Source organism: Trachemys scripta, chromosome 1 (assembly GCF_013100865.1).
Source record: "Trachemys scripta elegans isolate TJP31775 chromosome 1, CAS_Tse_1.0, whole genome shotgun sequence".
Lineage (NCBI taxonomy): Eukaryota > Metazoa > Chordata > Testudines > Emydidae > Trachemys > Trachemys scripta.
Window position 1 is genome coordinate 228,859,579 of NC_048298.1, and position 26,033 is coordinate 228,885,611.

The window sequence follows — 26,033 nt, forward strand, 5'->3', positions numbered from 1 at the left end:
ACCTGAGTGTAGACACTCCTAGGTTAGGAGTTGTTGATCCCAGGGAACCAACCTGGGGCTCCAGCATCTACACTGCATTTTGCAGGCCTGAGTCCAACCGCCCATATCCTGGATTTTGTAATGCCCACCCAAAATGGGGCTGTTCTAGCCCTGTGTTTGTGGTGCAGTGTGGGAAAACTTGACTATCCACCAAATGTGACTATCCAGAGGACAAAGAAAGTTGGCCCATGGGATTGTGGAATACCTTTGGCAGACTCCTAGAGCATGAGTACAGTGGGGATGTGTTTACACTGCAAAGCAATAGGGCTTGAACCCTGGCTCCTGAATGAGTCTCAGACCCTCCAACCTGAGGGGTCCTGGGACCCTGGGTTAGTACAATTTGTGTGTAGACCAAAGGGGCGATTAGGCTTGAGCCGGAGTTCAAACTCTGGGCTTACACTGCAGTGTAGATGTACCCATCCTCTCTGATGGACCACAACCTTGTGGTGGTGGAGAGCCTTGCGTGGGATAAAGACCCTCGGAGCAACTTCATCCGGAGCTTTCATACTCCTTGTAGGGTCCCACTTGGCGAGCAGGTCTGAGGCGAGGCTCCTGATTAACCGCAGTCCAAACTTCACAAGATCAGGTGCATATAGAGGACCTTCTAGTATTCTGCGGCTGTGAAGGCGGATGAGGGCTCCAGCAGGAGGGAGGCCCCTGATTGTCTTAGATCTCCTTGCCACTGAGTCAGGATTTTCCTCCTGTCAAGTCTTCTGTGGTTACTGCCTACAAACTAGTTTCCCCATGTTAAAAGATTTCATGCACAGGCCTCTGCCAAAGGGCTTGCACTTGTGCAAAGCCCTGTGGTGACGGATGAGTGGCGGTGAAGACAGGCACAGTGATCACTGGGAGGCTTTCGTCACAAATCTGCACGCAGGCGGCAGCCGTGCGACGGTAGTCCTGTGCTTGGATGAGACAGAAATGCATTTCGGCAGCAGTGGCTGTGATTGAGCAGGCCTCTTTAGGATCCCCTCTGCTCACCCCAAACGGGGAGGGAGCTAGAAAAGATGCCCAAAACATAGGTTGTCTCACACTCTTCCGACTGGATGGCCGCATCCTGTGGGATCACTCAACTCCGTGGCTGATACAAGACAATGAATTTCGCCACTTGGAATGTCCGCACCCTTATGGACTCTCAGCACAGTGAATGCCCAGAAAGAAAAACTGCCATAATTGCCAGAGAACTGGCAAGACTCAACACTATCAGTTGTGGGAGAACTTGTCTGTCCTTCAGTGGGAACTGGGGGAAGGCACTGGAGTACTATCAGCATGTCAATAATTTAGGCTGAGTCCTTACTGCACAGTGAGTTCCAGCCTGAGTTAAAGTAGAGTCTGGCCTCTAACCTATAACCTCCAGCCAAGGAATCTAGCTCAGGCTTAAAGCACCTCCAAACCCAGGGCCTAGGTTTTTGTGTGTGGTTGGCTAAATCCCAGTTCAGGGTCAAGTTTAACTGCGCAGTGAAGACCTATCCTCCAGAGTCTTGTCGTCTTTATGGCTTTTGCATCTCCTACCCTCCCCCCTAGACTCCATACACACATAGCTTTTCTTTAGCAGGGAAGCCACAGTCATATAGCTATGATTTAATTTAGGAGTGAGTCACATCAATTTGAGGAGTGAGCTCTGCCTGTACTGTGACTTTATAGATTGTAATGTGTAGCTCCCTGGAGAATGCTCTGCTTGGGTTTTGTTTATTTATTTACTGTGCCTTGAATTGCAGCTGCACAGACAAATACGAGAGGCAGAAACGCAGAACAAAACCAAAATCAAATGAGCACTGAAAACTGTTAATGCAAATATAAGCAAGGTACCGGAATCCAATGAAAGCCTCACAACTCATTGTTATTCATTAAATGGATTCAAGGAGTGAAGTGAAATTCAGCAAACTGTCCGCCTCTGCACAGAACAATATGTTCATTCGTAAAGGGAAAATGATATTTGCGTAGGAGGGAATTGTGTAGGGGGGTTCCATCTTCATATTTTGGGGGTCATATTTCAAAAATCCACCTTCAGTTTTATGTGCACAGACAAGCACATAGATTTCTTGACCTCTAGTTTCTGCACACATTGGTAATAGAATTTATGCTCATAAAACCTACTTGTCCACCCCTTCATGCATGTAAATTCTATCACCTGCAGGCACAGATATCAGCGGTCAAAAAGTGTATGTGCAGGTGTTTATATACACAAAGAAGCAGGTGCACAAACGCCAGCCAGATAGACACCTCCCCCTTTGAAAACCAGGCCCTGTTTTACTAAAATTAACACTCTGGATTCAGTCCTGCTCCACTAAACTCAATGAGAGCACATTTGCAATCTCTGTGCTGCCTGCTTGATTGTGAGACCAAACTAAAGGTGCCGAAGGAAAATGCGTCTTCCTCAGTCATTGTGCATGGTCTTTCCATTCTAGTATTTGAACAGGTTATTCTATTAGCACTAGATGGACACACCAGATTTATTCTTTATTATTATTATTATTATTATTTGCATTATGGGGGAACCTAGATGCCCTATCTGAGACTGGGGCCCCATAGTGATTGGTGCTGGGAAAACACATAATAAGAGACAGTATCTGTCCCAAAGATTTACAGTCTAAATAGATAAGATCAACAAAAGGTGGGAGAAAGAAAGGATTATTACCCCCCTTGGCTAGGTGGGGAACTAGGGCACAGAGAAATCAATTGATCTGTCTAAGGCCACCCAGGTATCGGTGGTAGAGCTGGGAATTAACACACATCTCTTGAATCCATGAGCAGTGGGTATCATAGGCTGGGAGGGGGCTTTGCCTCCCTAAATAGCCAGGTATGGCCCTGCCCATGTTGCCCCCACTCTGACCCCTTCCTGCCAGTTCCCCTGTCCCTGTGCCATGTCCCCAGCTAGGGCTTGGGCTGGGGTTGGCGTGATGCTGGGGCCGCACCACCAGCCTAGTGCTCTGGGGCTGGGGCCACGCCACCGGCACTCTGGGGTGGGGGGGCAGCTGCACTCCGGGGCTGGGGAGGGTGTGGCCATGTTGCCTGCCTTCCCAACACTCTGGGGGAGTGGGGCCTCAGGCAGAAGGGGTGGGGCTGGGGGCTAGCCTCCCCCAGCCAGCAGTTCACACACTGCCCATGACTGAATCCCAGGTCAGTGTGTTAAACAAAGGACTACCTTTTCCCTCTCTTAATTACCCTTCTCACTCCCTTCACCCACCAAGCCTTGTATTTACCTCGCACTAAGTTACCACAGCCATTCAAATCTAACCTCTCTTCAGTGTCATTTAGGGATCTATGGTGAGTTTGAGCTGTCATTTTCCTCCTTGTTTGCATGTGTATCATGCTTACACTCCATTTGGGCACAAAATAATTCATGTGAAGTTGCTGTGGCACAAAAGTAAAGCGTTCGGCAACATTTCTATTATTTAATTCATGAAATAAAAATAGTTCAGAACACAGTTAGTTCTGCAGGGATCCCAGGGCCTGAAAAAGATACTGTGTCCTAAAAGCTTGCCTGTTTAGTGTTTATTCTTTTAGTTAGTCATCTGAGTTTAACAAAATGTATCACCTATAGCTTTGTTCTGTACTTTGTTTTTTTGTTATTTCCATTATAAAACATGAGTTTAATAGCAATTATAATTTGCGCTTGCATAGCACTTTTCTTCCAATCATTTTACTGTGTAAATATTTACTGGGTCTCCCAGAACCTCTTTCATAAAGTAGGAAAGCAGCATTCCCATTTTATAGGTAGAGAAACTGAGGAGCAGTGGTTGCACTTTGGAATGGGGATCGCCTTTATAATGTATATGTGCACAGTACCTAACACAATGGTGCCTCTAGGCAGTACCACGATACACCACAATGTTAATAATAAGTAGCTTGCCCGAGCTTTCACAGTTAGTCAGTAGCTGAGCCAGGACTAGACTCCCAGTACCCATTAGACCCCATTCACTCCCTAGTTTCAGGATTTTGACTTGACAATAAAAGTTGTTCTGAGATGAAATTTAACATGCAAGGACTCAGCCAAGAAGTATATTATTTTGAACTGGAATGCGCAGGGGTGTGGAAGAGAGAATGGAGTAGGAAGGGATTATCTAGCAAACGGGGGACCGTAAAAAGGGGAATTTTGAGAGGGGGAGAAGGAGATCCCTTGATGAACAAACAAGGTTCGACTACTAACTTTGGGGTGAGTGAGTTTGTTTGGCTGTTTGTGTCTTTCTTTCTCTTTCTGGTTATTTTGGTTATTTTCAGTTATTTCAGTTACTGGGTCAGTTGGGATTGTGTGTCTGGGGACTGTTTGAGCCTTTGTTCCCTGGATCACCTTTGATCAGCCTCAATCACCTTGTGATCACCCTCCCCCTGTGTGATTAACGAGGCGGTAGGGCTGACCTAGGGGAGAAGGCCTTAAAAGCCAGAGGTTAAGCGACCTAGGGGACCGCAAAGGGGGGAGTTTGAGAGGGAGTTTTAAGAGGGAGTCATAATATAATCACTATAATCATTAGGAAGGGCTGCATTGCCAGTGCCAACACTGCTCCTGTCTCCTCCACCTGCGCCTGTATCCAGACAGAGAACCTAACCATGGATGCCTCCACTCAGATCCTGGTGTGGATTTGCAGAGACTGTGGCTTGCGTTTCCCACTCACAGAAAGCCAGCTGGGGGGACCATCCAGTGTGAAAGGTGCCTGCTGGAGGAATGTCTCAGGAAGCAGGTGGGAGAGCTACAGGAGGAGGTGGCTAGGCTGAGGAGCATCCGTTCCCACGAGGAATTCCTTGAGAGTATTCACATGGAGACATCCAAGACTGAGGAAGCTATCCAGCTACAGAGGACTGCTGTCACACCACCAGGGAGGAGGATATGGCTCTGTCACAGGGAGGATAGTGGCTGCTGGTTACTTCTGGCAGAAGCAGTGTTACACCCCTACTCCCAACCCCCCCACCATGGTTATGGAAAACCAATATGCTGCCCTGGCAACGAGGAATCACCCCCAAAGGTGGAGGAGGAGAAGCCATGTACCCCCAAGATTGAGAGGATTGCAGCCACCACTCCCAGGAGGAAACATAGGGTAGTGGTGGTGGTGAGGGGCATGGAGGCACCCATCTGTCACCCTGACATGGCATCCTGGGAGGTATGCTGCCTGCCAGGGGCCTGTATCTGAGATGTTATGGGGGGATTGTCGAGGATCATCTGGCCATCTGACTACTACCCCAAGCTACTCATCCATGTGGACACTAATGATACTGCAAGGTATGACTCTCAGCAGATCAGAAGTGACTACAGGGCTCTGGGAGTAAGCATGAAGGAGTTGGGAGTGCAGGTGGTGTTCTCTTCAATCCTTCTGGTCAAGGGTAGGGGCCCAGATAGAGACAGATGCATCCTGAAGGTTAATGCCTGGCTGCGAAGATGGTATCACCAGGAGGGCTTCGACTTCCTTGACCATGGGATGCTGTTCCAAGAAGGACTGCTAAGCAGGGATAGGGTCCACCTATTGAGGAAGGGGAAGATCATATTTGGATACAGACTGGCTAACCTAGTGAGGAGAGCTTTAAACTAGGTTCAAAGGAGGCAGATGACCAAAGCGCACAGGTAAAACATGGAGACCTGGGAGAAGGGTTGGAATTTGTGGGGAGCATGGGCTGTTATAGCAGGGATAAAGGAGAGACAAGACAGAACTGGGGGCGGGGAATCAAATCAGTATCTTAGATATCTGTATATTAATGTGAGAAATATGGGTAATAAGTAGGAAGAACTTGAAATGCTAGTAAATAAACACAACTATGACATAGTTGGCATCACAGAGACTTGGTGGGATAATACACATGACTGGAATATTGGTACAGAAAGGTACAGCTTGCTCAGGAAGGACAGGCAGCGAAAAAAGGGAGGAGGTGTTGCCTTATATATTAAAAATGTGTACACTTGGACTGAGGTTGAGATGGAAATAGGAGATAGGCTTGTTGAAAGTCTCTAGGTAAGGCTAAAAGGGGTAAAAACAAGGGTGATGTCATGGTAGGGGTCTACTACAGACCACCTAATCAGGAAGAAGAGATGGATGAGGCTTTTTTTAAACAACTAACGAAACCATCCAAAGCACAGGACTTGCTGGTGATGGGGGACTTCAACTACTCAGGCATCTGTTGGGAAAATAACACAGCAAGACACAGATTATCCAACAAGTTCTTGGAATGTATTGGAGACAATTTTTTATTTCAGAAGATGGAGAAAGCTTCTAGGGGAGAGACTGTTCTAGATTTGATTTTGACAAATAGGGAGGAACTGGTTGAGAATTTGAAAGTGGAAGGCAGTTTGTGTGAAAATGATCATGAAATGATAGCATTCATGATTCTAAGGAATGGTAGGAGGGAGAACAGCAAAATAAAGACAATGGATTTCAAGAAGGCAGACTTTAGAAAACTCAGGGAATTGGTAGGTAAGATCCCATGGGAAGCAAGTCTAAGGGGAAAATCAATAGAAAACAGTTGGCAGTTTTTCAAAGAGATATTATTAAGGGCACAAGAGCAAACTATCCCACTGCGTAGGAAAGATAGGAAGTATGGCAAGAGACCACACTGTCTTAACCAGGAGATCTTCAATGATCTAAAAATAAAAGAGAGTCCTACAAAAAGTGGAAACTGGTCAAATTAAAAAGGATGACTATAAACAAATAACACAAGTATGTAGGAACAAAATTAGAAAAGGCAAGGCACAAAACGAGATCAAACTAGCTAGAGACATAAAGGGTAACAAGAAAACATTCTACAATTACATTAGAAGCAAGAGGAAGACCAAGGACAGGGTAAGTCTGTTACTCAATAGGTGTGTGTGTGGGAAATAATAACAGATAAAGTGGAAATGGCAGAGGTGTTTAATGACTTCTTTGTTTCAGTTTTCACCAAGAAGGTTAGTGGCGATTGCATGTCTAACTTAGTGAAAATGAGGTAAGATCAGAGGCTAAAATAGGAAAAGAACAGTTTAAAAATTACTTAGACAAGTTAGATGTCTTCAAGTCACCAGGACCTGATGAAATGCACCCTAGAATACTCAAGGAGCTGACTGAGGAGATATCTCAGCCGTTAGCAATTATCTCTGAAAAGTCATGGAAAACGAGAGATTCCAGAAGACTGGAAAAGGGCAAATATAGTGCCAATCTATAAAAAGGGAAATAAGGACAACCAGGGGAATTACAGACCAGTCAGCTTAACTTCTGTACCTGGAAAGATAATGGAGCAAATAATTAAGCAATCAATTTGCAAATATCTAGAAGATATAAGGTGATAAGTAACCATTTCCAGAGAGTAGTTATCAGTGGTTCACAATCATGCTGGAAGGGCATAATGAATGGGGTCACACAGGGATCAGTTCTGGGTCCGGTTCTGTTCAATATCTTCACCAATGATTTAGATAATGGCATAGAGAGTACACTTATAAAGTTTGTGGATGATACCAAGCTGGGAGGGATTACAAGTGGAGGATAGGATTAACATTCAAAATGATCGGGACAAACTGGAGAAATGGTCTGAAGTAAATAGGATGAAATTCAGTAAGGACAAATGCAAAGTACTCCATTTAGGAAGGAACAATCAGTTGCACATATACAAAATGGGAAATGACTGCCTAGGAAGGAGTACTGCGGAAAGGAATCTGCGGGTCATAGTAGACCATAAGCTAAATATGAGTCAATAGTGTAAAGCTGTTTCAAAAAAAGTGAAAATCATTCTGGACTGTATTATTAGGAGTGTTGTAAGTAAGACACGAGAAGTAGTTCTTCATCTCTACTCCACGCTGATTAGGCCTCAATTAGAGTATTCAGTTCTGGGCGCCACATTTCAGGAAAGATGAGGACAAATTGAAGTCCAGAGAAGAGCAACAAAAATGATTAAAGGTCTAGAAAACATTACCTATGAGGGAAGATTGAAAAAAATTGGATTTGTTTAGTCTGGAAAAGAGAAGACTGAGAGGGCACGATAACAGTTTTCAAGTACATAAACGGTTGTTACAAGAAGGAGGGAGAAACATTGTTCTTCTTAACCTCTGAGGATAGGACAAGAAGCAATGGGCTTAAATTGCAGCAAGGGCGGTTTAGGTTGGACATTAGGAAAAACTTCCTAACTGTCAGGGTGGTTAGGCACTGGAATAAATTGCCTAAGGAGGTTGTGGAATCTCCATCAGTGGAGATTTTTAAGAGCAGGTTAGACAAACACCTGTCAGGGATGGTCTAGATAATGCCTAATCCTGCCATGAGTGCAGAGAACTGGGGTAGATGACCTCTTGAGGTCCCTTCTAATCCTATGAGTCTATGATTCATGCCCTATTGTATTAATAGAATCACAGGGTTAGAAGGGACCGCAAGTGTCAAAGAGAGGGTATTATTAATTGTTATGCAGTTCCATTGCACTTTGGCAAGAGGATTCCTATTAAATATTCTTTTCCTACTTTTTAAAATTGATGTTATTAATTCAGAAACAAAAACTGTGAAGAAAGAGTTAAGATTGTTAAAGGCAATTCAACCAAGGTCAACCCCTTTTCAGTGACAATAGGTTTTCCAAAATAATAATTTAAAAAAAAAAAAAAAGTGGTTGGCACTTTTCCTTCTATGAAGACTGATTTTCTAAAGCAATATATAAAATGCACAAAACAATACAGAAGTAATAAGACTCATTAGGTAGTATTCAAAATGCCAGACATACATTCTGGGGCTACAAGGCCCTAATTCAGCAAGTTACTTCTGCATGTGCCTAACTTTAAGGATTAAATCCTGCCCCTGCTGAAGTCAATGGGAGTTTTGCCACTGACTTCAAAGGGGGCAGGATTTAACCCTCCGTGTGTGCTCAGAGTCAGATCTGCTCACTTTGCTGATAGCTTAAGTTTTTACTCGAGTTCCCCCAGCAGCAAGATTCTTTTGGGCTCTCACAGTAACATCCAGTGAATGAACTGAAACTTGTATCTTGCCTTGCCATTTGTAGTGAACTGCATATGGTAATACTTCACATTTTATTGGTGTTGGATAGCATCCTGTGTGATAGGCAGTATTATTTATTCTCATTAATTTCCTCCAGTGGGGAAACTGAGACACAGAGGTCAAGTCCCAAAGCGCACAGCAAATCAGTGGCAAAGTCAGGATTGGAATTCTCTATTTCCTGGCTCACAATCCTGTTCTCACTTCACTTGGCCTGCCTGTCTCACAAATGATAGTGAAAGTGCTAGGTTCAGTTTTGTCAAGACAATAGCATCAAGCAGGAGTAAAACAGTGTTTTCTTGGCTGGATCTTAGGGGAGATCAGGACTAGCCTCTAACATGAATTCTCTCTATTCCAAGGAAGAAGACTGTCAAGCCTTAAGAAGAAACAAGTCTTTCTTCTCATCTATACATGTAACAATGAAAACTCTTCCAGGCTCTTTGGAAAGGAATTGGAGTACTAGGACCAGATGTGCCCATTCTGTTATTTTTATCACCATAGGTGTCCTTACAAAAGTAAGATGTGGGGCAGTAGGGACTTAGACCCATATTATCAAAGGTATTCAGGCATCTAATGCCTATTGATTTAAATGGGAGTTAATGCCTACGAACCTTTGAGGATCAGAGCCTTTGGCTGTAACAGCTTAGAGGGATTTTCTCTAGTGCAGATGTAAGCCATAGACTTCAGGAAAGAGATAAGATCATATTCTATATGATGTCTGTTTTCTCAGCAGTCCTTTTGAGAGTGTCAGACATGGCATAGTATCAGAGGGGTAGCCGTGTTAGTCTGGATCTGTAAAAAGCAACAGAGAGTCCTGTGGCACCATTAAGACTAACAGATGTATTGGAGCATAAGCTTTCGTGGGTGAATGCCCACTTCGTCGGATGCATGACGAAGTGGGCATTCACCCACTAAAGCTTATGCACCAATACATCTGTTAGTCTTAAAGGTGCCACAAGACATAGCATAGATTTCTTCTGCCAAATTATCAGTTAGCAGCATGTGACAGACTGATAATATCCTGCAATATTCTGAACAATCTTATGGACTCAAGATAAACTTATTGAACTAAGAAAGCAGCAAAGAGTCCTATGGCAAGACTAACAGACGTATAGGAGCATGAGCTTTCGTGGATGAATACCCACTTCTTCGGATGCACCGAAGAGCATCCGAAGAAGTGGGTATTCACCCACGAAAGCTCATGCTCCTATACGTCTGTTAGTCTATAAGGTGCCGCAGGACTCTTTGCTGCTTTTACAGATCCAGACTAACACGGCTACCGCTTTGATTATTGAACTAAGTTCAACCTTATTGAATTAGGGTTAATACTTTTGAGGTACACTGTATTAAAAATGTAATTGTGTATGTGTTATTGTGGCGTATGTACCTTCTCTAGTAGGAAGGGGATGCTAATGTACTACTTCGGTTATCAGCCCTTTGAAGCCACCTCCACCCCCTGTGAATCTACATATACTAGTTCAGGCTGGATTCTTCAGGGACCAACAGACAAAAAAAGGATTTTTTTTATAAATAGCCTGGTTTTAAACAGGCTCAGGGCCTTCTTCCTGATCCAGCAAATGGACAGGACCCCTGGTCAATGGAGGGCCCCAGTCCTTAGAGTAGGGTTGGACGGTACTGGGCCTACTGAGGCCTCATAAGTCTGGGAATTCGGGGGTTGTGTTAGATAATCAGCTGAACATGAGCTCCCAGTGTGACTCTGTGACCAAAAGAGCTAATGTGATCCTGGGATGCATAAACAGGATACTCTCTAGTAGTTGTAGAGAAATTATTTTACCTCTGTATTTGGAACTGCTGGAACACTGTGTCCAGTTCTGGTGCCCACAACTCAAGAAGGATGTTGAAACACTGGTAAGGGTTCAGAGAAAAGCCATAAGAATTATTAGAATTAGAGGATGAGAAAAGGGTGATTTGATTAGTCTATAAATATCTACATGGGGACCAAATATTTAATAATGGGCTCATCAGTCTAGCAGACAAAGGTATAACACGATCCAATACTCAAAGTTGAAGCTAGACAAATTCAGACTGAAAATAAGGTATACAGTTTTAATGGGGTGAGAGTAATTAACCATTAGAATAATTTTCCAATGGTCGTGGTAGAGTCTCCATCTCGGACAGCTTTTTGAATCAAGATTGGTTGGTTTTCTAAAAAATATGCTCTAGGAATTCTTTTGCAGAAGTTCTATGACCCATGTTATACAAGAGGTCAGACTAGATCAGGGATCGGCAACCTTTGGCACGCGGCCCACCAGGGTAAGCACCCTGGCGGGCCAGTTTGTTTACCTGCCGTGTCCGCAGGTTCGGCCAATCATGGTTCCCACTGGCTGCAGTTCTCCGCTCCAGGCCAATGGGGGCGGCGGGAAGCAGCGCGGGCTGAGGGATGTGCTGGCCATCGCTTCCTGCCACCCCCATTGGCCTGGAGCAGCAAACCACAGCCAGTGGGAGCCGCGATCGGCCAAACCTGCAGACGTGGCAGGTAAACAAATGTGCCCGGCCCGCCAGGGGGCTTACCCTGGCGAGCCGCGTGCCAAAGGTTGCCGATCCCTGGACTAGATGATCCCAGTGGCTCCTTCTAGCCTTGGACTTTATGAATCTAAATAATGAATATTCATTATTTTGATAGACATTTTTTCCCTTTGTTTCATAGGGAGCATAAGCTTTTACATGCACAAAACAGCCATGTTGGCATCACTGATTCTAGTTTTCTAACATCAAGACCAGAAGCCTTTCAAACTTACAGAAGACAGAAAGATGATTCCCTATATCATGGCCTTCTCTTCAGCATTTTTCTGGGTCACTTCTGTCTATTTCGTTTTGTTTTGGTGAGTAAAAATATCTGTTCCTAATGTCTCATTGGTATTCTCTCCATGAAGGGCAATTTGTACTGCTGATAATTATGGGAATAGATTCTAAAGCTTAGGGTCCTTCCAGGAAAACACTCTATGATTAACCCCCTTTCTTTTAAATCAAGGTGACTCCAGCACAAGCACTTACATTGACTACAACTGTGTCAGTATGACATGGGGAAAGAGGTGATATCTGAAGTAGGCAGTTGGCAAGACATTATGGCTTTATGGATCAAAACCAACTTCTCAGAAACCAAATCAGAGCATGAACTAAAAGAAATAGAGCAATTTTCTGACTGTATTAGATTAACAGCTGAACTATTTGAAAAGAGATTGACCAAGTGGGATGATAGGATTAAAAAAATGGATATAACTTTTATAATACAATAAATAGTTACTGTAACTCAACTGCTGGAACCCTACTATATTCCCTCCTCTTATATTAGGGCAAGTCTACACTACAAAATTAAGTTGACCCAAGTTATGTCGACGTACAACCACCACAGTAATTAAATTGCTTTTGCATGTCCACAGTATGCTCCTTGTGTCGGTGCTTTATGTCCTCACCAGAAACACTTCCATCAATTTAGCTGTCAGTGTAGGGCATTGTAGGGTGGATTCTGAAATACGGCAACAGTCCATGTAAGCAAGGTAGTGTCTATGCTGATTCTGGGTCAACCTAAGTACATTGACCTAAGTGCTACGCCTCTCATGGAAGCGGAGTTAGTAAGTTGGTGTTCTGGGTGAGTTACATCAGTGGGAGCTACATTGTAGTGTAGACCTTTGCAGAGTAAGCTGCCTTATGTCAACCTAACTCTGTAGTGTAGACCAGGGCTTAGTATTAATAGATAAGATGACAGATATACAAGAAAATAACTTGCCCTGTCGTCATTCCTCTGCTTGGCCCTAGCCTGATTTTCAGAAGGGCGAGGTACCTACTGAAGTCAATGGGAGCTGCAGGTGCTCAGCATCTTTAAAAATCAGGCCAGTTTTATTTACGTGCTTGTATATGGGTTTAGGAGACTAACTTCAGACAGGTTTAAATATTTTGTCCATAACTCCTGCTCTCCCTGTCATTTCCTACCCCATTACTTATCCAACCGGGTTAAAAATGTACTCAGTAGTTGCTTAACTGGATGGAGAGGAATGCAAGTCTTTTGACATAAAGAATTGAACTGACCCTCCTTTTATAATTTTACTTGCACAATTTTGATGTAATGGATTTTGACATGTAGATTTGCAAGTGTAGATCTGGATCTTCAATTTGAAATATTAGAAGAGAGGAAACTTGGGATTATGATCTATCAGCCACATTTCGGGCAGAACCCTTTCAAGAGGTTCTAAACAGACCAAGGCCACAAGAATCTGTTGATTCTGACAAAGAATTTAAACATGCAGAACTAGACATCATAACACCTCTCATCACAAAAGAAGTGAAAGAGGCAATGAAAAAGTGAAAAGGTGCAGGTGAAGACCAAGTCACCAAGGAAATGTTGAAAGCTTGTGATGTTAAGATCGTTGATAAAATCACCAAACTATTCAACAAAAGATGAGATAAGGAAAAGCCTCCAGAACAATGGGAAAGGGCATTATAGTCAAAATACCAAAGAAAGGTAACCTAAGCGACTGCAATAACTAACAAGATGTTACACTTCTTTTGGTGATAGGCAGTGTCTTCTACAGTAGCACCTTAAGCAGAATAAAGGAAGCAGTTGAGGCAAAGCATGGGGAATAGCAGACTGGATTTTGACCTAGAGGATTATGCATCAACCATATTTTCATTTTACAAATAATTGTCAAAGAGAGCATTGAATGGCAAAACCTACTCATTGTAAACTTCATAGATTTTAAGAAAGCCTTGTACAGCCCCTTTCATGATTCATTCTGGAACATCTTGAAATGCTATGGTGTGCCAAGAAAAATAATTCACCTCATCAAGGCTTTTTATATCAAGGTGAAACTTGCACAGTTAAAACAAATGCAGATGTGAGTGAATTGTTTAACATAGGTGTCAAACAAAGATGCGTTCTGTCACCTTTCTGTTTGGCATTGACACTGACTGCATTAGGAGAAAAAGTGTAGATCGATACAATGCAGGCATCACATGTCTTAACAACAGTACTGTAGAGCATTTGGAGAAATGTAATTCTGTTTTGAGGAGGATTAAGCTTGTTAGACATTTGGTTTAGTTCTAATTGGAAACACACCAACAATTTTGAAATTTGCCAAGAGAGAAAACCCTGGCGTCTGCAACTCTGGGGCAGTCTGCCTATCTGGCTCCCTGGAGCCATGGACCCTAGAAGTCCTGGGATTCTGGATTTGGGATCAGCCCACCTGGTTGGTTGTCCCCAAACTGCAGCCTCTGGATTCCCTAGGTAATGAATGCCTGAAGCCCTGGGGTCCCAAGCCCCAGGGCAGTCCACCTAGCTAGCGGCAGTGTGGCCACAGACCCTGGAAGCCCTAGGGTCTCCTGCCCTGGGGCGGTCCATACAGTAGGCTGCCCCAGAACCACAGAGCCTAAAAGACCCAGCAGTTTGCCAGGCAGCCTGCTGAGGAGCAGAGTGGGTGAGCTGGCAGGAAACCAAGCAGGTTTCCATTGAAATAAGATGAGCTAATCAGCTTTCCATAGAGCCACTCAAATTCATATGGTGATGAATGGAAATTCACTTGTGTCACAAGTCTAGTTGAGTGCCCCCTCCTGACGGCTCACCAGACCACTGTGATGGGACTCAACTGCTGGATCCCAGGTGTTATAAGCATCTGGAATCTGAATAGAGCCTTGGCACTGTCCTTATCTTAGGACTTCTGGACGCCCTTTCAGGGTGCAGATCTTCTAACTGGCACCCTCTCCTGAGAGCTGCAACCATGTGGTCTTCTGCCCAGCCCCAGGAACTAGTGATGAGTCCTCAGATTGCCCTGATAGGTTAAACACACCTTCTCGCAGAATTCCACCTGAAGGTGTGAGCCTTCTGAGTTACCTCTTCAGGGCACTTGCTAAGGTGTAGCACATAACACATAGAGACTTTGCACAGGATTCTAACACATTATTGCTCTTTCTTGAATAGGATGAGACATACACAAAGATCTATACAAAAGAACTAACCCTACTCATTTCCCTGCCTCAGTTTCCTCACTGCTCCAGACCATTCTTTGGGCAAGAGGCAAGGTCATCTGGGGCCCTCGAGAATCCTTCTGCTCTACTGCATAGCTTGGGTTCTGAAACATGGAGCTTTGTTCCCCTCTTCTGCCCAGACTTTCAGTATGTCTCTCTGAGGGCTTGTCTTCACGTACAGTGCTATAGCAGCTGTGTAGCACAACGGGAGAGCTTCTCCCATTGGTGTAATTAATCCACCTCCCCGAGAGGTGGTAGCTACTTTGGCAGGAGAAGCTCTCCCACCATGGGGGGTTAGGTCAGAATAACTACGTTGCTCAGAGGTGTGGATTTTTCACACCCGAGTGACACAGTTATACTGATATGAGTCTGTGGTATAGACCTGGCCTGCATCTCCCTAGGTGACATGTCCCAACATCAACACCACGGTCTTTCTGTCTTGCCAATTTCCACTCTCTCCCCCCGCCACTCCCCCCAGACAAGAGGAGAAAGTATCTTCTCCCAGCTCAAGTGAACCCATTGTCCCATGTGGCTTTACTCTGAGTAGATGGTCTTTGAGTACTAATGACCCACCATTGTCTCTGATCTGGGATGTACATGCTTAAGGCTTGTCAGCAATGGTGGATACATATAGAAAGAAGGGCATTCATGATGCAGCAATTTTCACGGTAACATCTTCGTAGTCATTTAATAATATCAACCAGAATGCATAAGTCATATGTAAGGCTACATTTTAGCCACGGGTATTTTTAGTAAAAGTCTTGGACAGGTCACGGGCAGTAAACAAAAATTCACGGCCCGTGATCTGTCCATGTCTTTAACTATATACCCCTGACTACAACTTGGGGGTTGGGGAGGCTCGGGGGGGGGGGCGGAGGGGGCCATGGGTGCTCAGGGGGGTGCTGGGGATGCTGGGCAGGGGGCCTAGGGGATTGCTGGGGCTGGGGCAGGTTCCCTACCTGGCTCCTGGCAAGCAGCAACCTCCAGCTCCTAGCTCCATGCACTGCCTCCACTCCACCCCAAGCCCTGATTCTGCAGCTCCCATTGGCCAGGAACCGTGGCCAATGGGAGTTGTGGGGGTGGTGCCTGCGGGCGGAGGCAGCACGTGCAACTAGGAGCTGAGGGAGGGGAGTTCTGTTGCCCTTCCGGGGAGCCCCCCCCCAGGTAAGCACCACCCTGGAACCCAATCCCCAGCCCTGAGCCCCCCCCACACACCCAAATTCCTGCTGCTGGGGGGCGGGGGAGCCCGAGACTGCCCCGGGGGCTGCCCAAGCTGCTCAAGTGGCTCCCAGGCCGGCCGCTGCAGAAGTCATGGAGGTTGCGGAAAGTCACAGAATCCATGACTTCCATGACCTCAGTGACAAACATGGAGCCTTAGTCATATGTACATAGGTTCCCCAAATCACCACAACAAGTAAAGCGGGTGGCTCTACTTCCCTGTGCCAAGCAAAATGATATCAAAACCATTGAAAGAGATAACTTTGGTCAGGCAAAGAGAGATTATAATGCAAAGAGATAGTTGGAGGAGTAGTTGATCACAATTCAGTAAAGTTGGAGACTACAAAAAGAAGAACAGGAGTACTTGTGGAGACTACAGTTAGCTAAAAAGGGCTCTTATACCAAAGAGCAAATAAGCATTGATTCCAAAGAAAAATCCTGCTACCATGCTCTTTATATATAGCCTTCAAGCTAGAAACAATACACTAAAAATCCATCTGCTGATGAGGTCAGCAGCACCATCCCCTGAGAGGGTCATAAGGACAGGAACGAAATAATAATGCAGAATCAGAAAGAAATGGTTGCAGCACTGGAAAAATGCCAAGATCTTTTGTTGATATTTTCAGCTTTCCTGACCCCATCAAGATGAGATCTCTGTTCTGTTGCTAAGGCACCAAGAGCAGCTGCGGGCTCGCCAAAATAAAACATTATTATCTCAGACAGGGGAACAAATCTTATTTTAAAATAAAAATGTATTGGGAAAAACAGTTTAACCGCTATTAAACAAAAGCATTTTGAATTTTTTAAAATATTTGTAGAAATATTGTTTCCCGGATTAAGACAAAGATTTAGTTTTATTCTGGATAATGATGATTAATGAGTTCCTCATTAGACAATTCTGTCTGTATTTGTATGCGTGGGTGGGATTGGGATGTCCAAACTGAAAGCATGGAACCATTTTTAGCCCATATGCTGCTAGAAACCTTGATTCATGCCTGATTTATAACCTGTTTTCTGTGTAATCCAGCCAGAGCCCCTTATGAGAGAGGAAATTGTGGCACTTCCGAGCCCTTTTCACATAGGGTAGGATCCTTCACAAGAGCTATGCTCCTAGATGTTTCCAAAGAGTAGTAAAAGAGGCAGTATTGCTCCAGTGAAGTCGAGTGTTTCCAAGAAGTGTGAGGAAGGGAGTCTGGTTAAAAACTCTGATTGCTTTAAAGTACAAAGGGCTCCATGAGTGTGTGGGGTTGTCTGCAAATTTATACACGGGCATAACCTCCTTTACAACTACCCTGAGGCAGTAAACAGCAGGGGAAGAAATAACCTCTGACAGTTCAGGATCTAAGGAAATTCAATCTGCAGAATCATTCAGTTTTATGGGTGAGTGAATCCAAACTATCATCTGTTTAAGTGTGATAGCCTATATAAAGGCTCAAAAGAAAAAATAAACGGGGTTTTTCACTTCTGCCACTTTTACTTCTTTCTTCTAGGGCAAAAGCTGACAATGCGTGTTGGGTTTACACAGCCTAGTAAAGCTGTTTGCACAGCTAGTCTGTGCCTGGGCCTAGTCTGTGCCTGGGGCGTAGTCCTACTCCTGAGGTCAGCCCTTTTCCCATGGTGTGAGGCAACAACCTGACCTTCCTGATCCTAGTTTTCAAGAGGAAAGGCACAACATCATTTTCTTCACTAAAAAGACACAGATGAGGCTAAAACATTTCACCACCCAGCGCGATCTACTGGAACTGATGGGGCCCTAAACATACTCTTTGTGGGCTTGCACCAGTGGCAAAATTCCCAGTAACTTCAAGTAAAGCAGGATCAGGCAACTTCTCAGTAACAGTATTGCCAGCCCTAAATGTTCAAAAGTCATGAGTCAGGCTCATCAAAAATCATGAAATCGTATTTAAAATCATGAGATTATGTAAAAATAATAGATTTGGTTTTCTTTTTATTTGCCTTCTAGTTTTTGAGCCTTTAGAGTGCACTGTGGTCACATTTTGAAGTTTTCTCCACAGCCACAAGGGCTAGAAACTTACTTTTTGTTTAAGAATGCAGGCTGAAATCATCACATATCCACATGACTCCAGGAGCTGGGACTTTAAGGAAAACAATAATTATCAGAAGACTCATGACAAAATTATGAGAGTTGGCAACATTGCTGAGTAAGGTTGCAAGAGAGCAAGTGCCCATCCTAGAAAGGGAAAAGCATTTAGAATACAATACAACAGATTAATTACTAAGAACTCCTGAGTATTAGGTTTTTCAATGAAACTGGGGTTACTATTTTGGGGGGGTTACACCCTTGTTTTTCTTTATCCTGATGAGATGACACTGCTCGTGAGAGCTCAAAGGATACCCTAGCAAGGAACTGACTGGCAGATTCAAAAACAGATGTTTTTAAGTCTGAGTATTTGCTCTTGGGTTTATGTGTTTGTTTCATTTTTTTGTTAGGTTTTTTGGTTTTTTTTTAAACTCACTGAATCCTATTGGTTAGCTAAGTAAAACTAACAATGTTAATAAAAAACAGGCAATTATGGTGTAGCTTATACCACTGATATTTCCTATTATTCAGAACAAGAGGCTAAAAGTATCCATGGCATAACATACTGACTTCAATGGAGTTCCAGAAAGGATAAATCTGGCCCAAGAGATTTTTGTTTGTTTAGTCACTGCTTTTTAGCACAAAACTGTTTTATTTAGAAACATGTAAAATGTATTTCGAGCAACACCAAAATTAGGCTAGTTTAAAGTTTCTGCTAAAAGAGTTATGTATTCTTTATATTGCTCTGATAGAAGTAGTCTTAAGAAAACAGTTTTATTTGAACCAATAATTATTTTACATTAGAGGAACAAGGCTGTGTTTGTTTGAAAATCCAGTGTTCCCATTATTGGGACTAATGGAAGCTAATTACACTGATTTCAATATTTCCTACTTTCATTAAAAATCATCAGATCAGTAGTTTTATTTTTAAAAAAATTTTTAGAATCTGTTTTCTAACAAATTATTTGTTACATATGAAATTGAGTGATAATTTGAATAAACATTTTCTTCAGCTACCTGAAAGAAAGAAAAAAAATAAACCATGCCCACTCAAAGATTGTTCTTTGTAGATGGCCATCCATAGAGGAACTGTATGACTGATCCTGCAAACACCCTGCATGTGTTTAACTTTAAGCACATAAGAGTCACTTTGAAGTCGGTGGAACTACTCACGCTTACAATTAAGTATGTGCATAAGTGTTTGTAGGATCAGGGCTATAGTTTGTAACTGCTAATATTCTGAAATGGTTGGGTGATCCCACTGCAAGTTTGAAGACTACAGTCTTCTGGCTAGGATACAAATCACAAGGGCAATTGGTCCTCCTGCTTCAAGGTATAAGATAATCATCAACTCTGTTCAGTGTGAAATTTTCCATTTGGGGTGTAGTATTGGTAGTATTGCATAATTAGGCGCCCTAGACTTGGTCTAATGCCCATTCAAATCAATGGGAGTCTTTCCATTTTCTTCAGTGGGCACTGAATTAGGGGGCTGGACTGTAAGGAAGGGATGACACTTTCCTCTGAAGCATTTGATGCTGGCCACTGTTAGAGACAGGATACCAGACAAGGCTAGATGGGCTATTGTACCGTTCCTGCACAGCCAATTGCCAAATGCTTTAGTTAGACAATTTATGGAAATCGTTGAAAAACATTCTAATTGGAAGCAGCTCTGCTTCTACAGCATAGCATTTCTCCCCACTCTAAATTTATTTATTGAGGCATTTAGCAGAAAACAAGATCTTTGTTTCTAAAATTCCACTGCTCTTGTTTCTTATTCCCCTCCCCTGCAATTCATAATCCAGTGTTTGTGAGAGACATTATAATTGGCTGCTCTGGAGGAACTTTTTTTTTTTTTAAAGAGGTAGTCATTAATAATAGAGAATGTATAGTTACAGGTCTAAAACGAGCACAACTCTGATAACACATTTTATGAAGAGAATCTCTTTCAATGCTTCCAAATAGGAAAATATCCATGTGACAGAAGACCACCTCCAAAGGTGTGGCAAACAATTTTTGCTAACAGGAGAATAGTGCAAATTGGCAAAGCAAGTAAAAGTGGATATTAATGGAATCTGAAAAAGTACTGTAAATAGTAACTAAACTCCAAAATGGTCTGAATCCACCCCAGGTGAGGTCAGCATTTATAGTGCTACAATAATTCCTTTATGTATCTAATCACTATGGCCCAAAATACATGCATAGGTAAAAATACATTGGCAATGAGTGTGGTGTTCCCTGTGCTAAAGGCTTGGTCCACACTGCAGACTTATATCAATATTACTACATCGTTATGGAGTGTGGAAAGCCCACGCCCCTGAGCGACTCAGTTATATGGACTGAACTCCTAGTGTAGACAGCACTGTGTCGACAGGAGGGCTTTTGTTGTTCATGATTCCCACCCTCTACTCTCAGTAAGTGGCATTATTAAGGATATACGAACAGGTTCAGTTGAAATACAATCTGCCCTGTATCTTTGGCTAGAGCTCCAACCAAACCACATCTGAAGCAGTTTGGATAAATATTTCCCTTCTATGCTTCCTGATTCTGGGCAGGGACCAGAAGTGGAAGTTTGAATCCCATGAAAAAATCATTCTTGTGAAACTTCTGATCTGACTGGAAAATCAGCATATTGGAAATGTTGTCTGAAAAGTCTGATTTCCTGAGCAGCTGTTTTGTAGACCAGAGAGACTGGGATATTTTGGATAAGTTTTTTTGGGATCCAAACTGAAATGAGCCAGATGTACTTTTTCATAATAACCCATATGTTGGCATTACATAGCTCTGCAGGCAACTTTTCAGAACTAAAGCTGAAATTCAGTTGATTTTTTTTCTAATATGATGCTCCAAATTTTCTTCCTGTAGCAGATGCTGAGCTCCTGCTACCCAGGGCTATATCATTATATCATTTCTTTAAACAGGGGAATAATCTCAAGGTTAACACTAATTCATAACTCTGCTAAATGTTTATTGAGTAGTGCGAAAATAGCCATGCATCCCTTTCTTCACATCTGGTTGGATTTAAGATTGATTTTCAAACACTTATACTGTACTAGTAAGGCATGAATGAATTTCCTCTGTGAAAAGGTGGCTGATGTAGTTCCTGAAGACTTGATATAACTAGCCTATGCCATGTTTCTATGTAGTACAGTTTGCTCAACACTGTGGGGCAGGGAGACCTTTAGTCTTATTCTTGATATGCCAATGACTTTCTTGCTAGAGGCTATCAGTCACTCTGCCTCTTATGCCCTGTACAAATCGAAATTACGTCTGTTGATATGCTAGTTCACTCTATTTTCCCAAGCATATAAACAGACTTAATTTCAATTTTTACAGGGCAAAAGAGTCAGATTGCTTGATATCCTCTGGCAAGAAAATCATTGGCATATCATAAATAACCTCCCCCCCTTATGTTCAGCATACTATATTACATAGAAACATGTGGCGCTACGGTCCAAATTCCACTCTACTGTGAGTGGATGTAAAACCAATTAAGCTATGTTTTCCATTTTTTATAAAAGGCGGTAATTACTTATTTCATTTAATTATTCCTCTTATTTGTTTCTTTTGATTTGTAATACACATTAATACACATCCATCTCAGGCTCTGAGCATCTTGCTGTTACTTAAAATTACAAAATTTGCATAATCTACATCTCAATCAACTTTATTTTTATATTAAGGAAAACGTCAAAGCCAAGAAAGAACGAATATAAAGTCTCCCATGCATACATCTCAATGTCTAACAACAGGCACCTTGAATTGCCTCACAGCACTGCCTCCAGCAGAGACAGTCCTCACTTTTAAAGGTGCAGTACACAGAAACAGTCATAATAGTTATATACACCACCGAAGTCAATGGAGTTCCACCCATTCACACCTGGGCAGAATGTAACCCTTTATCTTTACGTGTGTCTTCTGAGATTTAATTTCTTGCATACATGAAACCATGTTAGGTCAACTGACATAAAAAATGTATTTTAAAAATGTTTGAATGTATCTTACAGTTATTTAAACCTTTAAAATATATGTATCTTGGGCATTTCTTATTTTGCTAGCTAGGTACCAAGAATGGTCTGTATTATAAACGCTATATTATTTCAAATCATTACTTTATGTTATGGGTAGCGTACACCCTTTCTTTCTCTTAAACGTAAAGGGAATTTGTCTTGTCTGTCCAGCACGACATCGTGAGTACATGCAGGATGTTTTCATCTCTAGATGTCTCTAGGCAGGCAGTTCAATGTACAGGTGCAACCTGCATGTACCGTAACTCCTCACTTAACGTTGTAGTTATGTTCCTGAAAAATGTGACTTTAAGTGAAACGATGTTAAGCAAATTCAATTTCCCAATAAGAATGAATGTAAATGGGGGGGCTAGGTTCCAGGTAAATTTTTTTTTTGCCATACAGTACAGTACAGTACTATAGTTGGGAGGTGTCCCCGCCTTACCCCACATAGGCATAGCCCACTGGCACTGGAGACAATGAGGCAGGCAAGGAGGCTGAAGGTGCCTGTAGGCTAGGAGAAGCACGTTGTGCAGCAGCAGCAGCAGTGTCCCCTACTCTGCAAGCACCAGGGGCGGGGGGGGCTCAACCCTCAGCCCGCCCATGCCACCCCTTCCCCCCAGCCCCCACCCTTAACCCACTTCTTCTTCCCCCCCTCCGCCTCCTCCTCCTCCTTTACTCCGCACGATGCATCCTCGCTCCTCCCCTCTCCCTCCCCTGCCCGTGGCAATCAGCTGGCTTGCAGCATTCAGGGGGCAGGAGGGAGGGGCAGGGCCGGCTCCAGGGTTTTTGCCGCCCCACGCAGCGAAAAAAAAAGAAAAGAAGAAGCCGCGATCGCGATCAGCTCTACCACCCCTGCTTCAGTCTTCGGCGGCAATTCGGCGGCACGTCCTTCGCTCCGAGAGGAAGTGAGGGACCCGCCGCCGAAGAGCCCAACGTGCCGCCCCTCTCCGTTGGCCGCCCCAAGCACCTGCTTGCTGGGCTGGTGCCTGGAGCCGGCCCTGGGGAGGGGAGAGGAGCGAGGACATGGCGTGCAGGCTCCCCTTCCCTCCCCTGCCTCCTGAACACCGCAAGCCAGCTGATTGCCGTGGGCAGGAGGCAGGGGAGGTGCGTCGCGTCCTCCCTCCTCCTCCCTCCCTCCTGCCTGTGGCAATCAGCTGGTTTGAGGCGTTCAGGAGGCAAGGGAGGGAGGGGGAGCCTGCGCGCCAAGTCCTTGCTCCTCCCCCGTCCCTCCTGAACACTACAAGCCAGCTGATTGCTGCGGGCAGGAGGTGGGGGGAGGAGGGAGAAGGCGCTGATCTATGGTGTCTGCCAGCAGACAGGAGGCGCTGTGATAGGGGGCCTGCCAGCTGTGGACAAAGCAGGCAGCCAAACCATGTTATAGCGAATTTTGCAAAACTTTAAATGGAGCATGTTCTGTAATTGAGCAGAGACGTAAGATCAAAACAATGTTAAGCGAGAGGACGTTAAGTGGGGAGTTATTGTATAGCCTTTGAATTTGTTCCATGAATATAGTGACGTGGGAAAGAGATAGAAAGGTCACTTTCTTTCACTCAGTTTCTTTATCTTGTAAGTTAGATTTTAAATGAAAAGATATAGTATCAACCAGCAAAGGAAAAGCAGGGTCTTTTTTTCCCAAACTGCATTCAAAGAACTTATTAAAACAAGACTGTGTGGCTTAGAGTTATGCTGTTCACTTCAAACTTATTCAGTGAAAAAAGAACATAGCTGTAGCTACTTTGCTGCTCTTTTTGCAATCTAGTGAGGAAATAATCTTCTTCCCTAGCACTTAAGAACATAAAAATGCCCATACTGTGTCAGACCAAAGGTCCATCTATCCCAGTATTCTGTCTTCCGACAGTGGCCAGTGCCAGATGCCCCACAGGGAATGAACAGAACAGGTAATCATCAAATGATCCATCCCCTGTTGCCCATTCCCAGCTTCTGGCAAACAGAGGCTAGGGACACCATCCCTGTCCATCCTGGCTAATAGCCATTGATGGACCTATCCTCCATGAACTTATCTAGTTGTTTCTTGAACCCTGTTATAGTCTTGGTCTTCACAACATCCTCTGGCAAGGAGTTCCATAGGTTGACTGTGTGTTGTGTGAAAAAATACTTCCTTTTGTTTGTTTTAAATCTGCTGCCTATTAATTTCATTTGATGATCCCTAGTTCTTGTGTTATGAGAAGGAGTAAATAACACTTCCTTAGTTACTTTCTCCACACCAGTCATGATTTTATAGACTTCTGTCACATTCCTCCTTAGTTCTCTCTTTTCCAAGCTGAAAAGTTCCAGTCTTATTAATCTCACCTCATATGGCAGCTGTTCCGTACCCCTAATAATTTTTGTTGCCCTTTTCTGAACCTTTTCCAATTCCAATATATCTTTTTTGAGATGAGGCGACCACATCTGCATGCAGTATTCAAGATGTGGGCGAACCATGGCTTTATATAGAAGCAATATGGTATTTTCTGTCTTATTATCTATCCCTTTCTTAATGATTCCCAACATTCTGTTTGCTTTTTTGACTGCTGCTGCACATTGAGTGGATGTTTTCAGAGAACTATCCACAATGACTCCAAGATCTTTTTCTTGAATGGTAACAGCTAATTTAGACCCCATCATTTTATATGGATAGTTGGGATTATGTTTTCCAATGTGCATTACTTTGCATTTATCAACATTGAATTTCATCTGCCATTTTGCTGCCCAGCCACCCAGTTATACCTCACCTGTAGCTCTCAAACTCCACATGGGCCCATTTGAGTCAGGCCCAAGGAAAGCTGTGTGAAACCTGGTGGGTTAAATTAATATGAGCCTAACAAATCATAACACATGAGTTAGGGGTCTAGGTTTCCTTGGTGTTTGGATTCTGCCTCCTCCCCACCATGTCCAACAGGCCCTTGCATAGGTGCTGGAACTAGGGGTGCTGCCGCACCCCCTAGCTTGAAGTGGTTTACATCATATAGAGGGTTTAGAGTTTGTTTCAATGGCTCTCAGCACCCCCACTATACAAATTCTTCCAGAACCTGGGACCTGGGCAAATTACCTTGTCACTGAAGTCATCTGGGTGGAGTCTTGCTTGGTGGCTCAGTTCTCCCAAGATCTTCAGAGACACTGGATGGCTGCTCTCCCTTCTTTAGGGTGACCAGATAGCAAGTGTGAAAAATCGGGATGGGGGGGGGGCGCAATAGGTACCTGTATGAGAAAAAGGCCCAAATATCGTGACTATGCCTATAAAATCAGAATATCTGGTCACCCTACCCTTCTTGTATCTTCAGAGGACAGCCTAGTAAGCATGCTGTCACCAGTGCTTTTTAGGGGTTCAAAGATGCGGGAGCACCACCTGCATTCACTGCTGTTGGCCACCTGAACAAATCTGGACCCTGAGCAACACTCTTAAACCCTATGAGCTGGTAGCCAGAGAAATCATGGGGTCTCTTCTGGAGGAGAGAATTTGTGTGGAAAGAGGAGGCAGGTCACAGCAGTCCTGTAGAGAAAAGGGGGGGGTTGAGAGAAGGCCAGGACTGCTCCTAGAGAGGGTTTTTTAAACATGGCCAGAAATTCAGCCCAGGTTCCCAAACCTCAGCAAACCTTTTTGCAAACTTCAGGGAGTTTTGTGTTCACAGTGGGTATTTCTACACAGCAGCTGGGAGGTGAAATTCCTAGCATAGGTAAACATATACGAACTAGCTCTGTTCAAGCTAGTGACGAAAATAGCAGTATGGCTCTGGTGACACAGGTTGTGTTTTAGGCTAACCACCCAAGTAGATACCGAGGGGGTTGGGCAGGGCAGCTAGCCCAAGCCACAGCCCATGCTGCAGC

The 26,033-nt window shown here is 43.7% G+C and overlaps 1 long non-coding RNA gene across 1 annotated transcript in view; it reads right to left on the reverse strand.

Moving 5' to 3' along the window:
• The window catches only part of LOC117870684, a 53,032-nt gene extending 27,340 nt beyond the window's left edge, over positions 1–25,692 (reverse strand). The window contains exons 1-2 of the long non-coding RNA XR_004644020.1: positions 25,555–25,692; positions 25,258–25,406 (exon numbers count right to left, since the gene is read on the reverse strand). This is a non-coding gene — a long non-coding RNA (uncharacterized LOC117870684). The remainder of the gene's footprint in view (positions 1–25,257; positions 25,407–25,554) is intronic.
• Between the last annotated feature and the right edge of the window lie 341 nt (positions 25,693–26,033).